The sequence below is a fragment of the Nuphar pumila genome, chromosome 3, assembly GCF_984573655.1.
Source record: "Nuphar pumila chromosome 3, dmNupPumi1.hap1.1, whole genome shotgun sequence".
Taxonomy (NCBI): domain Eukaryota; kingdom Viridiplantae; phylum Streptophyta; class Magnoliopsida; order Nymphaeales; family Nymphaeaceae; genus Nuphar; species Nuphar pumila.
In genome coordinates this window covers 137,271,274-137,287,927 of record NC_143251.1, presented here as the reverse complement: position 1 = coordinate 137,287,927, position 16,654 = coordinate 137,271,274, and the positions used below count along the sequence as shown (strand labels likewise).

Here is a 16,654-nt window from a genome sequence, read left to right as displayed (position 1 = left end):
TCAAAAGACTTACCGGCTAAGGAAACACCTCCTTTGCATACATCAATTTTTTTTTTTTAATATACATATATAAAATCTAATTCTTTTATATAACTATATGAACGAGCTTAATCAAGTTTATCAAGCTTAATTAATTAAGCCATCTGGCTACATGTTCAAGCTTGCTTGTTTATATGTACCAAGCCTAAACCTTTGTTCAAGCTCAACTCATTTATTTTTTTTATGAGCTTGAGACTAGCTTAAACCGGTCAAGCTTGAGTTAGCTCGACTCATTGTGCATCCCTATCTAAGGCCCAACCTTTTGCACCTAATTTCAGAAATGTCCAAATTGAGTTGATTCGGCATTTTTAATTATATATATATAAATGTTAAAATATTTTATAAAATATTGAAACATTTTTAAAAATGTAAAAAATAGGCTAAGGGTTGAATCAGCTCTTTTCAAATCTATTTTGGGCTGATATGATACAAATGGACCAATCCACTCCAATTCGCGTTGCTACTGAAAACACTGGTTAGACCGCATTTATCGGGCTTCAAGCTCCATCTCTAAGTAGGGTTTGGAAATGAGATGAGCAGCTCGCGACTCGCCTCATGTTCAGTTTGAACTAGTGAAATAGGCTCAACAAGCCCATGCTTGAACAACCAATGTTTGTCTCATCTCAGCTCATATTATAGAATTAAGATGGTTGAAGTGTTTGGCTGGAAAACAATAAGTTTAGAGTTCAAATCCTATTGCTTGAAACAATTTTTTTTTTTTTTTTTGTAAATGAACTAGATTGAGCTCGGTTTATTAGCTTTAGGATCCAAATTCTATTGTTTTCAGTTTTTTAAAAAAATAATATTTTTGTAAAAGAGCTTGCTCGTGCTAGGCTTCATTTAGCTCGGGGTTTTTATGAGCTCAAGCTCAGGTCGGCTTGACACAAGAAACGAGCCAAACTTGAATCTGTTCGTCTCGTTGGGCTCATTTATCTGCCCTATCCCTAAGCCCAAAGCTAGTCCATCTCGGGTCTGGTACGCGAACCGATGTCCGCAATTGACCATCATAGTGAAAAGTGTAAAATTTGCCCTAACGAGACGCAGAGACGTGCCGTATCAGCCACTTCGTTTCGGACATTTAATTTTACTGGAACCGAGTCGTGCCGTGGCTGTTTTTCAGTTTCTAGGGTTTCCGTTGGCGTCGTCGTCACGCACTCTCCGTCCCCTTCCGAGCGAGCGCCCAATCCGTTGGCAGTGTGGCAACATGTGGGCCCCACCTCATGGGTGGGCCCACTTTTCGCAACAGAGTGACGACTGACGACGCAGTGTTTGTTTTATTTATCTGGCCATCCACGTAATCACTTGCTTGGCTGGCGATATTTTTCATAATTACTTATAAGAGACAACATATTTCACAGTATTGCAGGGATACCCCTCTGTTTGGTGGAAATACCGGAAAAGTGAGAGCGAGAAGGGGTTGCTTGAAGATGGGTGACAACGGGTCGGGTTTGGTTTGGACTCAGGTGGAACCAGATTTGGATCAGATTTTTCGGCTATGGTATCAGGTCTGGACTCGAGTTTAATCAGATTTACTATAAAACCCATATCCAGACCCGATAAGAACTACATGAACCAAACTCGATAAAATCATATTTTTTTTATCATTTTTACATTAAAAATTTATGGGTCTTAATCAGAACTTGGGTCGGGTCCGGGTCTGGTATAAAATTTCACAAACTATACCTGGGCTCATGTTTTAATCGAACCTTCGGGTCCGATCCCCGGTCTTAATCAGGACTTCTTATTTATCACCATACCCGGACCCTATAGGGTTTGGTTTGGGTCGGGGTAAACCAGGCCCCTTGACACCCCTACCTTCAACCCATGCCACAGAGGCGTGGGTACGACCAGACACGTGACACCCCTAGTTTGGATATATAACATAGTCGATCGGAGCTGTGTAGGATCTTGGAGCAGATCTGCACCAGCTTACGAATGGCAGATCCGGGTCAAGCATGTCTGGGATCCTGCTGATAAAAAACTTGTAAATTCACTGGACCCGTTAAAACAGGTCCCAGTAATCCATGTTGTTTTGACTACCCTAGGCACAGTCCAGGTTTGAGCTAATGTGTACGTTGGTCATACTTGGACCTCTACATAGGCCAAAAAGACCCTAACTGAATACTGATCCAAGAGTGAATTTAACCTAGCTGACTTGACCCCTTGAGCCTATTGGGTAATTGGTTCGGACCTGATTAGCTAATCAGACCCTTTGCTCTAAGACCAAGCCCTGGTGCTATTAGATCTGATTCTGGAGAGAGAGAGAGAGAGAGAGAGAGAGAGAGATTAGGGTCAATTTGACTCAACCCCATATGGGCCCAAACCGAACCCAGATCTGGGTATGGTCCTGACTAGGGGTGTCAATGGGCCGGGTTTACCCTAACCCGTACCCAGACCAAACCCTATAGGGTTCGGGTATGGTGACAAATAAGAAGACCTGATTAAAACCTGGGTCTGAACCCAAAGATCCGATTAATATATGGACCCGGGTATAGTTTGTGAAATTTTATACCAAACCCAGACCCAGCCTGAGTTCTGATTAAGACCCACAATTTTCAATGTAAAAATGATAAAAAAATATTATTTACCGGGTCTGGTTCATGTAGTTCTTCTCGGATCCGGGTATGGTTTTTTTTATAGTAGACCCGATTAAACCCAGCTCTGGACCTGATACCATACTCAAAAATCTGGTTCCAATTGGGTGCGAACCAATTGAAACCCCTAGTCTTGACGTATGAAATGGGCTCCTAAGGGTGCGTTTGAATGCCTCGTTTTCTTAAAATTAAGGAATTACAAATTCACATTTCACTGACCTGACCCAAACACCCACTGAGTTCGGCCAAAGATCACTGAATTTTCAAGGCTCTGTTTGGGCCCGGGAGATGGAATTTAGTGCGAAATTAATTAATGTCACTTACCCCCACAGGTGTTTAGGAACCCCGATTTGGGAGATGAGAATGGTGTTGAGAGTGGAGATGGGTCATTTTCGAGTACATCTTCACAAGGATGTAGTTTACATCTCCGGCCTCATCACCCATTTCTTCTCCACTCCCATCACCCCTCTCGTCTTCTCTCCAATACCGGCAGACATCCTAAAAAATGAACCTTGGGTCCTCGAAAATTGAGGACTCGAGTGTCCGAGTTCGAATTGCTCTTAATTGGTGCGGATATCATGCCAAACCAGATTCCATGGATCTAAGATCCGAGGAACTCAAACGCGACCTAACTATTTTAAATGGAAATGCATGATGTCATAATTAATTATTTTTGGAGTTAATGGTATTTCATAACTAATAGAGTAAACCGCCTGAAAAGGAATATTTATTATTTGATCCATATCCGGACATAAAATGTCCGATAGGAAAAATACTTGAAATAGCGATCCATAGAGAAACACCTATACTGAGATTGGATTCAGGTTTGCATCCATGGTTTCTTCCAAGCTATGTGGCACTTTGGATATAGCATCATGAACCACACTGGGTTCTTCATCTTGGCAGGATGCTTTTCTATGAACAAAGGTTTAGAAGAAAAAGAATGGTGTGGATGGCCTGAGGTGCTCCCATTGATCAACCCAAGCTGTAAGTTAATCGTGGAACTCAACAGTTTATTAGCGGCGATATTATTACCGGCGAGGGGAACGCATAAAGCCAATGCCCATAGTGCGAGCTCCTGCAATGCTCAACGATATTCCTCAGCAAGTAAGGCCTTTTTTGTATAGATTTGGTAGAATTATTGTACAGAAAGCTAAAAATATAACTCTAAGTTGTCTAACTAATTTAGCGACGGGAGAGATTAGCAAATCCTGAAAGGATCGGAAGCAGATCAGGTCATGCTGAACATGAGCGTTTTTGCTCATGCTGACATAGTGGCCATCCGATTTGCATTTTAAAAAGGTCAAAAGTCAACAAAACCACATGGCATTCATCCAAAATGCAAACAGAGGGCCACGATGGAATGCTCATGTTAAGCATGACCTGATCTGCTTGAGCTTTTTGCTCATGCCAACATCGTGGCCGTCTGTTTGCATTTTGGATGAATGCCACGTAGTATATATATATATAATGGAACATTTTTAAGCAAAAGCCTTAAAGTTGCATTTAAGTAAAAACAAATGTTTTTTTTTCTTAATGTTAGATTATCAATATCATAAGGCTTAATATTTGTATATATGATAACATAAAATGAGGCATAGATCTATAGACTGTTATACATGAATGATTTTTGCATTTTTGTGCATCTACTGCGTGAAACATGATTTTGTACTCCCTGTTTAATGATTTCATGAAACCTCTTCTACTTGAGGATGCAGATTAGCCATCACCATGGATGAAAAGAATTTTAGCACAGGTGCACGACGTTCTCCTTAGCCTATCAACGCCTACAATGAACCCAGGTCATCAAGTCGATGGTGAGCGAAACCCTAAAACCCGAATGAGACAAAGAAGACTCCCTTGGTTGCACTCATCAAGCAACCCTACATCTTTATAGGCTTCTAAGAGAAGTATGTAGGTGGGAGGTTGTAATGGAAAGTTATCACAATCATTGACTACCCCATATGGGCAGTTGCAATAAATGTTCTCTTGCAATAAATGTTCTATAACTCTTGTGAGTTATGTTATCCCATGATGTACCCATGTCAAACTGAGTCACACTTGGTTGGATTTGATTCATATTCCATTATTTTCTTACTTGACCCATTGACATGGAAAAATACTTCATTATGATTTTATTGTTATCTTGATTTAATTTTTATGTGGATTCATGTGCTATCCGGTATCACAAGAATGAATCATATGAGTCATGAAGATGAACACCTCTTTATGAAATGTCATGTTTTCATGCACTACAATATAATTCATTTATAGTGCTTTAGTATATTAAGATTACCTTTATAAATATGTTGGCTCCTAACTCATTATATTAATCCTTTAACATTGTTATTCTACTATTCTTTTTATCCAAACGAGAAATCCTTTATAAAAAATCAATTTAGCTTTACAAATGTGATAACATATAACCATAATATATTATCCTACATTAGAAGGAATTAAACATATCTATCGTCTTTACATGTTGATAATCTTGGTGCTAACCTTTTAATTAATAACTTATAAATTATGGTAACCTCCCACTACACGCTTATCTTAAAAGTCTATAAAGAGGCATAGTTGCTTGATAGGTACAACCAAGGGGTCCTCTTTCTCTTATTTAGGTTCAAGGTCCTGCTCACTATCGATTTAACAACTTGGGCTTATCATGGGCATCGATAAGCAGAGAAGAACGTTGTGCACATGTGCCAATGCTCTTTTTATCCATAATGCCTACTAGTATGTGTATTTCTATCATGTTACTTTTCATCCATGGTGTCTACCAATGGCAACACTTTTTCCATCCATGGTGTCTATCAGTATGGTGCCAATGCTCTTTTCATCCATGATGTCTGCCTGTGGCAACACTTTTTTCATCGATGGTGTCTACCAGTAACCATTAATTGTGGTAACCTCCCAGGCTTATCTCAGAAGTCTATAGAGAGGTATAGTTGATTGATGAGTACAACCAAGGGGTCCTTTTTCTCTCATTTACTGCACACTATCGATTTAACAGCTTGGGCTCATTGTGGACGTCGATAGGCTTAGGAAAATGTCGTGCACCTGTGCCAACTCTCTTTTCGTCCATGGTGTCTACCAATATGAGAACAAAAATGCCCCTCAAGTGACTCATTGAATTCTACTATTTCTAACATGTTCCTTTTTCTTCCATAAAGAATAAGATTAGGTGGGATTATGTGTCTCGTCAATGGAGCGGTGATTAGGGCTTAATAGCGCCTTGAGAAAACGTCGGTAATAATTAGCTTAGCCAGGAAAGAACGCAATTCGGCAATCTGGTGGGCGGCTCCCAATCCTTGATAGCTTTCATCTTTCTTTCGTCCATGCGTAGTTTGCCTCCGCCCACAACATCGGATCGGCCTTTCAGTTCTTTCTGGCGGACTATTTAGAAAAAGCTGGACTGGAAACGAAGCGGAGGTTTCGCTTTAACAGCGCGTATCATCCTTCGATGTCCAGACGGAAGTTGTGAACAAGTCGTTTTGAGTTAAGTATCAGTGATTAAGATGAAATGATTAATTTATGCATTAATCTGCTGTAAACATTAAATTGTAAGAGAAAACTAGATGTAGCTAGCATACTAGAAATCTTTGTATCTAATCTCTTCTCGTTGTTTGGTATGTCTGTCATAAACTTAATAATCTCTTATTTCTTCAAGCATTAACTTGAATGATGTCTTATTTAACTAAGTCACAGTTGAAATGGTGTTTTAAATTATTAATAAATAATATTTATTTTCTACTACTTTGTACATAGAACAACTGAAAATGAAAAGTACATTATCTAAATTCTAAAGTATGTTTTTTGCTTAATAAATTATATAAAATAACCCTGTAAGTTCAATTTCAATTTGTTTTATCATGAAAACCACAACGGGTTGGGCTAGATCCAATTCCGACACAGATCCGACCACGTGTGTTTATCGGATTCTAAGCTCGGGTCCAACAAGAACTGAACATATATGTCCTGAATCTAGTGCTATCAATGGGTTGGGTTTGTACCAGGTACCTGACCCAAATTCTTGAGTATGGACATGAAAAGTGCCGACACGAGAGATAGCAGACTGAGTTTGGGTTATGATTTTTGCCGGGAGCTCGACCTGACCCAGCTTTTTGCCAGGTACCCGACTGAGTATTTTATATGTATTTTCAGTAAAAATAAATTTGTAAAATTATGTGGGTCTGGGTTTGGGATTCCATTTTCGTGACCCAGCAAAACCCGAACCCGATCATTAATTATATGAGCAGGTCCGACCCGTTGACAGCCCAAATCCAACCCAGATTCAGAAGTGCACAGTACCCATATCAAAAATTCTGGCTGGAACCGGTTCCGGCCTGGGTCAAAACTGACTGATTTGGATCGCTATGAGCCATAGTGGCTTCTCTCATTATTGGAGAATTTGAAGTGCAGCATCTTTTGTCAACCAATGCAGCCTTCAAACTCTCATGGAAAATATCTCACAGACTGGAGACTTTCTTTCTTTCTTTCTTTTTTTGGTGAAAGAACTCACAGCTAGCCTCGAAATGTTAATAACTGCCATAGTGACAAATATCGCGAGATTTATGAAAATGTCATGATAATATCGTGAGAAATTGCCTGAAAGTTTACAACTGCAATTTCTCTCAAGATTTTTAAAATATCGCGAGAAATTGCCTGAAAGTTTAAAACGACAATTTCTCACAAGATTTTCAAAACATCGTGAGATTTATGAAAAAAACATAAATACCACGATTTAAACATGATATTTATGTTTTAAACGGCTATTTATTGTGAAGAAATCATGTATTTTTATTTTTTTTAATATTTTTATTAATATTTTCTTATAAAAATATTTTATATATTTTTTAATTAAATTTTTTATTGCTGAGATTTTGCCGAAAAAACATGAGATTTATTAAAAAAATTCAATTTCTTGCGAGTTTTTGAAAAACTAGATTTTGCCGAAAAAAACGTTTGTCACTATGATAACTGCCCCTTTGGCAAAACTGTGATCCACGTAAAGGGTCTATATTCCACAACCATTGATGTTTTTGTACACTTAAGGCAGCCCTTTGACTAGAAAGGTACATTACATAAAATATCTCAATAACAAATATCGGCATTTTTCCTAAAAAAAAGTGATATTTTACCAGCAGTTTGGAATGGTAAATAATGGTGGAAATTAATACAAATATTTAATTTTTAAATGTTGTCAGTTTAGGTTTCGGACCTGAATCGATTCAAAGAATCGGTTGATTCAGACTCTTAACCAAATCGAGTAGAATCGATCATTTTTACTTTTTCAATATAAAAACTTACTAAAATATTAAAATATTTTTAAAATATTAAAAATAGGCTGGGGGCTGGATCGGCCCTTTTCGAATGGATTTTGGGCTGACTCGATACGAATCAGCCAATTCAGGCCAGTTCGCATCGATACTGACTACATTGGTTGTGCATATTTTGCCAACAAAAATGTGAGAAAAATAAAGATATTGATTTTTCATGAGAGAAAAAAAACACCCGTTATTTTTCCATTTTAAACTCTTAATTATTACCAAATCAAATTGATGGGGACCAAAAACTATCAAGGAAGTCACCTTGCTGATCTTTGAAATGAATTTTTATTTTTAACCACAAGGTAGATGTTTGTTAACAGGCATTAAAGGAATCCACTAAACTTATAAATTATTGGTAAAGAATGTACACTTTCAAATAGGAAAAAGGTTATATCAAGAAAAGGAAATGTAATAATTAATATATAAAAAAAATGGTTGAGAATTTATTGTTATCTTTTAAAGGCCAGACTCATGGTCACATGGGGTTGTAATAAGACTGGTCCATTCATAGAAATCTGTCTTTCCCTTTCCCAAGGCATGGCCTAGAGAGCAGGGCACATGAGAATTTTTCATTATTTCTTTTAATGCAAGAATTTTTTATGATTATCAAAAATATGATTTCTTTTTAAACTTTGCTGTGAATATACTAAAATATATATGATGATGTTAAACCAGCTAAGTTGTTTTTTTGTTTTTTTTTTTCAACAGAAAAAGCTGGGTTAGGCAGACTCCTACCAGTTATACAACCATATATACCATTGGGTGCAGAGAACTGCAGGTAGGGATGGCAATGGACGGGGGCGGGGGACAAGGTCTCCACCCTGCCTGTCTCAAAACCCGAACCTCCATCCCGGCACGGGGATGGATTTTAACCTTCACCCCCTGCCTTCATCCCCCTCTCATGTCCTCCATCCCCGGTCCAAACGAGGGCGAGGCGGGGCCATGTTTTCCCTCGGTCTATTGTCATCCCTTAAAAGGATTGGGGATGGGGCGGGGTGAGGCAAGGCGGATATCAGGATGGGGACGGAGCGGGGTGGGGGAAAGCATAAGTTCATCCCGGCCTCCATCCCCACATGAGGATGGATTTAACCTTCATCCCTGCCTCTACCCCCGTTTCATGCCCTTCGTCTCCGGTCCAAACGGGGCAGGGTGGGGCCCCATTATCCCCAGGTCCACTGCCATCCCTAACTGCAGGGAAATCTTGAAAAAACTGTTGTGATGCGGAGGATCCCCAACTGTCCAAAACTTATTTAGGTACAATTGATCGGCAATAAGGATATTGAATATCTGGAAAATCATGGGCAAACAACATCCAAGGGTAAGTCATAATATGTAAGGTAATGTGGCTTTGAGTTGGACATGAGTAGGGACTCTCAAGCTCAGAGCTTGTTAGGCATTGTCCGAATTCCTCGGTTTCGAGCTTCAACAAGAGCTATTAAAAACCACTTTTGTATTTGATCACCCAACCTCTCTAACAGGGATGGAAGTGGACAGGGGGACAACGGGGCTTCACCCCACTTCGCCCCATTTGGACCGGGGATGAAGGGCATGAAACAGGGATGGAGGCGGGGATGGACTTACGCTTTTCCCCGCTTTGTCCCCGTCCCCAATCCTTTAAGGGATGACTATAGATTAAGGGGAAACGTGCCCCGCCCCCGTTTGGACCGGTGATGGAGGTTAAAATTCATCCCCGTGCAAGGATGAAGGTTCGGATTTTGAAACGAGACAAGGGTGGACACCTTGTCCGCCGCCCACGCCCCCGTCCACTGCCATCCCTACTCTCTAATGCTAACCAAGTGACCCACCGTGATGCCAAAACACATCATTTTCTATTATCAATAAAACAATTATATACATACTAAAAATTCTCTAAAAAAAGGCACAAAAGACGGCATTCAAACCCAACAAGTTCTGCGGAACGACCAACACTATACCCATTACAATAACAATGGACTTGTAAAAATATTTACAAAGATATTATATATAAATAAATATATATATATATATATATCCAGCCAAAGAAAAGGTAGAAAAAGGAAAGAATAATGCAGCAGAACATTGTCAAAAATAAGCTTGAAAATAATGGTGGTGGAGATTTCAAAGCCATCTTGAGTTTGGATACCAAGCTTGAAAATAATTACACTATATTATTTTAATTAATTCCATTGCATGCTTTGAATGCATAGTTTTCTAAAGATTCGACGGCAAAGATGTGCTCGATATAGTCCATTTCCTAGAAACCAGCTTTTTAATCATGTTTTTTCTGCATTTGTTACAATATGATATCTTTCATTTATTGTTAGAAAACGAATTAAATTTATCCTTTTTTTTTTGTTAGATCAAGAGAAAACCCCATCACTGACTGCACAAAAGTAAAATTGTAATTGGTATCCTTTTTATTTTTGAGGCAAATGAGAAATTCATTAAAATAAAATAAACCAGATACAAAGCGACTAATGAAGAGGTTCCGTCAGACACATAAAAACCAGAAAATCACAGCATTTAAGTAGATAAAAAAGAACCGAGTCACCAAAAAGCTGCTCTGCTTGTTTGGTAGGAGCTGCTAGTGCACGTCACCTTGTGTTGGGACGGTTGCAAGCTCAAAACCCAATGGTACGCCGTTCAATCCAAGAAAGAGCCGTGCGCGGCCACAAGACTTTTTTTTGAGAAAAAACACATCAAATTGAATCGATGAAATGACCGACTTTTGATCCCTCTTCCGGTCCGTGGAGAATCTATTGTTTCTCTCTTCCTGTTCCTTTTATGATAAATAAGCTTGGGGAAGGAGTACCCCTTCCTTTATCAAATTATCGATGCCCATTTTTTTTTAAAGTTTAGGCAGACCGCCACCAGTTATTATTCAACGTACCACTGGGTTTTGAATCCGCAACGTCCCACCACAAGAAGATCTGCACTGACAGTTCCAACCAACCACGCGGAGCCTATCCTGCCCGTTTTACTAGCGACCTCTTGTGGAAAAAGACTATGATGTAGTAAAGCTAGCTATATGTAGGGGTGCAGTCAACGGGTTGGGTTTGGTTTGGACCCAGGTGAAACCATACTCAGTGGCGTAGCTAGGATTCAGGGGGGGGGGGGGGCAAACAGGTGTGTAGCAAAAAAAAATGGTGTGATAGTCGGGAGTTCGGGGGCAGCGCCCCCGATTTATTTATTTTTTTGAGAAAAATTAAAAAATGGCTACAATTATTAATAAAAAACTATTTCATATGGACAAATCAAACTATTTGCTGCAGTCAGGGCTGGGCTAGGACTGGACTGGGCTAAAAAAATGGATAAAAATCTATTTCATATGGAATCAGGGCTGGGCTAAAAAAATGGATAAAAATCTATTTCATATGGAATCAGGGCTGGGCTAGGACTGGGCTTTAAAAAAAAAAATAACTGCTTCGCCTCTGACCATACTTGAACCAGATGTTTGGATATGGTATCAGGTCTAGACCCGGGTCTACTATAAGAGAAACCATATTCAGACCCGGTAAAATAATATTTTTTATCATTTTTACATTGAAAAATTGCAGGTCTTAATCGGAACTCGGGTCGGGCCCGGATCTAGTATAAGATTTTACAAATTATACCTGGGTCTATGTATTAATCGGACCTTTGGGTCAGGACCCGAGTCTTAATTGGGTTTTCTTATTTGTCACCATACTTGGACTCTATAGGGTTTGGTCTGGGTCGGGTCCATGTAAAACCGACCCGTTCACACCCCTAGCCTATATGTGTAGAGTAGAGATTATTTTATGAATTGGTGAGTGTAGCCTTATGCTTGTGAGATTATTTTATGGATTGCATGGCGAGTGTAGCAGGGTGGTCGTGGGACCCCACCCGGGTTTCGGCGAGGGTTCCTCATAAAAAAATATCCAATTAAGAAAAAAAAGTATCATAAAATTTTCAAGAAGCATATGAAAAAAAAGATACGGATCCTGAAGGAGACTTGCAGATTCTTTTATGAAGATGATTCTTACTGCCTCACATGAAACCTGCAAGGGTCTAAAGACTAAAATCATACCATATCAACATACTTCACTTCAGGTTTAATCTGAAAACTCTTCCAAAATGGGCCAATGTCTCCAAGAATCCAACCCGAACCGACCCATTCATGCCACTACTACATGTCTCTCACGTGTGCTGCACGTGCCAATTAGACGCTGGAGATAAGGTTAGTTCAGGGAGAAGAGAACACAGTTTAGTTTACGCAAGGGTATGGATGCACTTGTCCGGTAATTACTTACGAGGGCATAGTTGGCTACCCATATGTAATTATTACTTTTAAATTTACGTCGAATACATTACGCAACAAATCAGAGTGGCGCAGCGGAAGCGTGGTGGGCCCATAACCCACAGGTCCCAGGATCGAAACCTGGCTCTGATATGAGAAAAAACGGTCTTTGTTTTCGATTTTATTTTTCTTTTGGTCTTTATTTTTTCCACTAATGTCTCCTTATGTAGTTATGTTCATTCTAGATTAGGAACACATAGGGAGGGTTGGTTAGGGTCCAGAGCGACTCTTTCTTCTTTTTCTGTTTACTTATTCACCGGTGACACCTTAGGGTCCAAGTCGACTCAAAGCTTATTTAATGACCATAATGAGGCATGGATGAATGAAGCCCTGTTCGAAGTTAGAGGGATCTCACAAGTCCTGGTATCTGGATTTTTTTTCTGCATCTTGAGATGAATTTACATTATTTTGACAAAAATGCCAGAAAAGTATCGGCATACATAGAAAATCTTAAAAATTATGAAAATATACAAAATGAAGAAAAGCATAATGTGTTAAGCAATTTAAAAAGAGCTAATACCAAGAATTTATCACTATGAAATGTGATAATATAAACATAGACAATATTTTACTAATCTCATCATGCCCCAAGTCTGGACCATAGTTACTAGGAAACAAAATGGATACCAGAAGCAATGCCTGAAACTAAAGCAGCAAAACTAGTACTAAACAGTAGTATGAAGCTGGAAGCCGGATACGGTTGTGAAGTGATTATGCAAGCACATAAAAAATGAAAAGAAAACACAGAAAAGAAAACAATATGAAGCAAGCAAAAAAAAAAATGATGCAAATAAATAGATACAAAAACCTACACACAAAGCTTGTTTCAACAACAACAACAACTACTACGCCTTCATCCCAAAACAATTGGGGTCGGCGATATGAACCAACAAAGAAAATCATTCTGGGTCTTCCACATGAATCGTTCTCCTCCATTCACACAAAGCTTGTTTAATGCAGGAAACCTACACACAAAGCTTGTTTAATGCAGAAAATAAGGGATAAGCTAGTGAGAAGTGACAAGAAACCAGAGGAAAGCATTAAGAAACTGAAAGTGAATCAATTTGGGAAACAAAGAGGAAGCAAGCTTTCCACTAAAAGGATTCAAGTTTCTCATATTTTGGAAGCGGGTTTCCCAAAGCTTCCCATCCTTTTCAGCGAAGAGTTTCCCCGCTTCAGAACCGACCTTCCGGGAAAGCGAGTTTCCCTCCCTTAGCAAGAAGCTTTCAGTAACTATGGTATCTTCCCTAACATGGACTGAATATTAGTCAAGACCTAATCCTCCCACTCTAACTCCATAAAGATTCCATGTTATAGAAAACCCACAATTGCCCTGTTTTCAAGGGTTTTGTATCAGGTCATATTGAAAATCACCATTAATGCTGATTTCAAGTGTTCTGCACCCGCTTCCAAATCCCCCAAAAGTCTTTTGAATGGAGAATTTGGCATCCAGCCCTTAATCCGCTAGGATGGATGGTGGATATTGAAAATCACCATCAATGATGATTTATGATTTTCAATATCATCTGATCCCATCTCGTTTCCTGGTCTTACAAAATAACCAACATTTGATATTCATCCACCGAAAATAAAAGGTCGCTTATATTTATCACTTTACTCAAGTTTTTGTCTTTGTTAGTTAATGTATAGATACCCAAAAACAGGTTTTAATATTTTTCCTTTCTCAACAATGGGGATGCAAATGTGTTGGATTGGTTTTGGATGTAGGGTACTGAATACAACCTAGTCAGATCCCGACTAATGGACTGGGGGCGCTCAGCTTGTCTGGTAGGAGCAGTTAGTGCACGTCACCTTGTGTTGGGATGTTGCAAGTTCTAATCCTAATGGTCTCGATGTATAACTGATAGAGGTCTGCCTAACCCCAGCTTGCCTATCAAAAAAACAAAAATTCTGGTTAATTGGATTTATAGTAGGGTACAAACTCAGGTGGAAAAGGGTAGCACCAAATCTGGATCCGACTAGCTAACAATAGCTAATTGGATAGATTTTCACACATAATCAGATTTGCATATGGACTAGGATTTGAAAGCATAAGCTCAAACAAAATCCAGATCTAATTATTAATTGGATACTCTTTTATTTGCTGAAAACCCTACCAACAAAATCAGATTTGGATTTGGTTGGACATCCTACCCGAATGTGAACTGCTGAGATCCCTACCCAACATAGAGTGTCATTAGAATCCGGGTCGAACCCTAAGGGTCCAATTAATATATGGATCCGGGTATGGTTTGTGAAATTTGATACCAGACCCGGGCCCGACCGGAGTTTTGATTAAGATCCACAAATTTTCAATGTAAAAATGATAAAAAAAAATGGAAAATGACTGAACTATTTGGTTAATTTGATGTGGTTCTTTAAAAATTATGAAATTTTTTATATTCTCTCGATGTCCAAAATCACAAATATTCAACATCATTAGGATACTTTTACCCTTCACATCTGCGAATTTAGGCATTTTATGATAAAATTATATCGTCCATCGAATATGTCTAATCAACCTTTAAATCCAGAATCACAGGTTTTTTATGTGAATTTAGACCTCGTGAACTCTCAAAATGATATTTGCAAAATCTTGGTGAAACTGAAACCACCAAAATCGCAAATATGTTACTCTTTCGCATATATTTCATATTTTGCACAAATATATTTACGAAACTCCTACCACTAATTTCACTTATCACATATATTGAACACTCTCGCGTAAAGTTATTTGTGAATATCTAGATATCATAAATATCATACTTATATATTTGCAAAATTATGATAAATATGCAAAAAGTTTTATTTTTTACAAAATTCTTGAATTATGTATAAACCCACTATGGATTTTCGTATATAAAAAACAAAGTAACAGTGAATATAAGCAAATAAATATTCAAATCATTTAAGCATTCAAATAATTTGAAAACATATAAAAAATGACATTATATACAAATCATTCAACAGTTTCAGTTTGAATATTCAAATCATTTAAACATTCAATAGTGATTTCAGTTTAAACATTCAACAATGGTTTCAGTTTTACATTAAAACCATTTAAACATTCAACAGTGGTTTCAGTTTTATATTCAAATCATTTAAACATTCAATCAACGACATTATATACAAATCAATGACAAACAAATGACTTTATATAGAAATTAATTCATAAAAATAGTCAAATAACATTATATACAAATCAATGAAAAACAAACATCATATAAAATTTACTCATAAAAACATTCAAATGACATTATATACAAATCAATGAGTAATTCAATGACTTACAATGTTGATCTTTAAATATATACAAAAAACAATCAAATGAATTTCTACGGTTGAGAAAGATGTGATTGTCGCGATTGTAGCTCCTCAATGACCTTATTTGTATTCTCTATAAGGTCAGCTTGAGTACGTTCATATCTTTTTAAGGATGTACCATAATCTTTAGCATGTAGATTTCTTCAAGTGCAAGAGTCAACTCTCCCTCTGATCCACTTGTGGTCTTTCTCTCCTTCTCTTCAACTTTCTTCTCTCTCTGTAAGGTTCTCTTTGCCATTGAAGAACATGCAACCAGCTGGGCAACTACAAAATCTTCATTGGTGGTACATTTCATCGACGACAAGCCAATGTCTTCATTGCCCTCACGCTAGTCTTGAAGTTCGCAGAGAAATATCGTGGAGTAATCCTTTGTTCGATCCTTCATGGTATTATACATGCAATAGAAATTCGTTAATTGCGCGAGGGCGACTAGTTGGTTGCTAAACAAATTCAAATTGTTGAACGACTCAGCTGACCATTTGGCGTTCAACTTCATTCATGTTGTGCATTCAAATATCTTTTCTAGCGATGTGCTTTGCCTCCACAACCATATTGTCATTCTCCTCCTCTTTCTCCTCTAACATGCCTTCATATGAGCATCAATTTACCTACATTTTCTTTATGGTTGGGTCTACAAACATGCATTTATTTAAAAATATATGAAATATTAACAACAATACTTACATTTTCCCTAGTCAGCCTATGAAGTGATATAGCGCAGTCGGCATGTGACATGCGAGGACCCACCAATTTTCGATTATGACGCTCTTTGTTGCATAACTGACTTCACATTACGGCACATAAAAATTCATGGGTAACGTCACATATTTGGGGCATTTCAATAGATATGTGCTCTCATATCCAAACGTGCATAACAATTATTAATACACAATATGTATCAAAGCATAATATGTAAGTATAGGAATAACTATAAAACAAAAGTTTAGGTATAATGAAGGAATAAATACTTTCAACAACACCAACATCCTGACAAGATTTTTTTTTGCTCCTTGTGCTACTCAAACTTGCATACAGGTATGCAAGTGTGGTTGCTCCTCACGCGTATTGAT

General features: G+C 38.1%; 1 non-coding gene across 1 annotated transcript; it reads left to right on the top strand.

Annotated features, from left to right (window-relative positions):
• The first annotated feature begins 12,281 nt into the window (after positions 1 to 12,281).
• On the top strand, positions 12,282 to 12,353 carry TRNAM-CAU (transfer RNA methionine (anticodon CAU)). Its single transcript has one exon. It is a non-coding gene; the product is annotated as a tRNA-Met (tRNA).
• Positions 12,354 to 16,654: the final 4,301 nt, after the last annotated feature.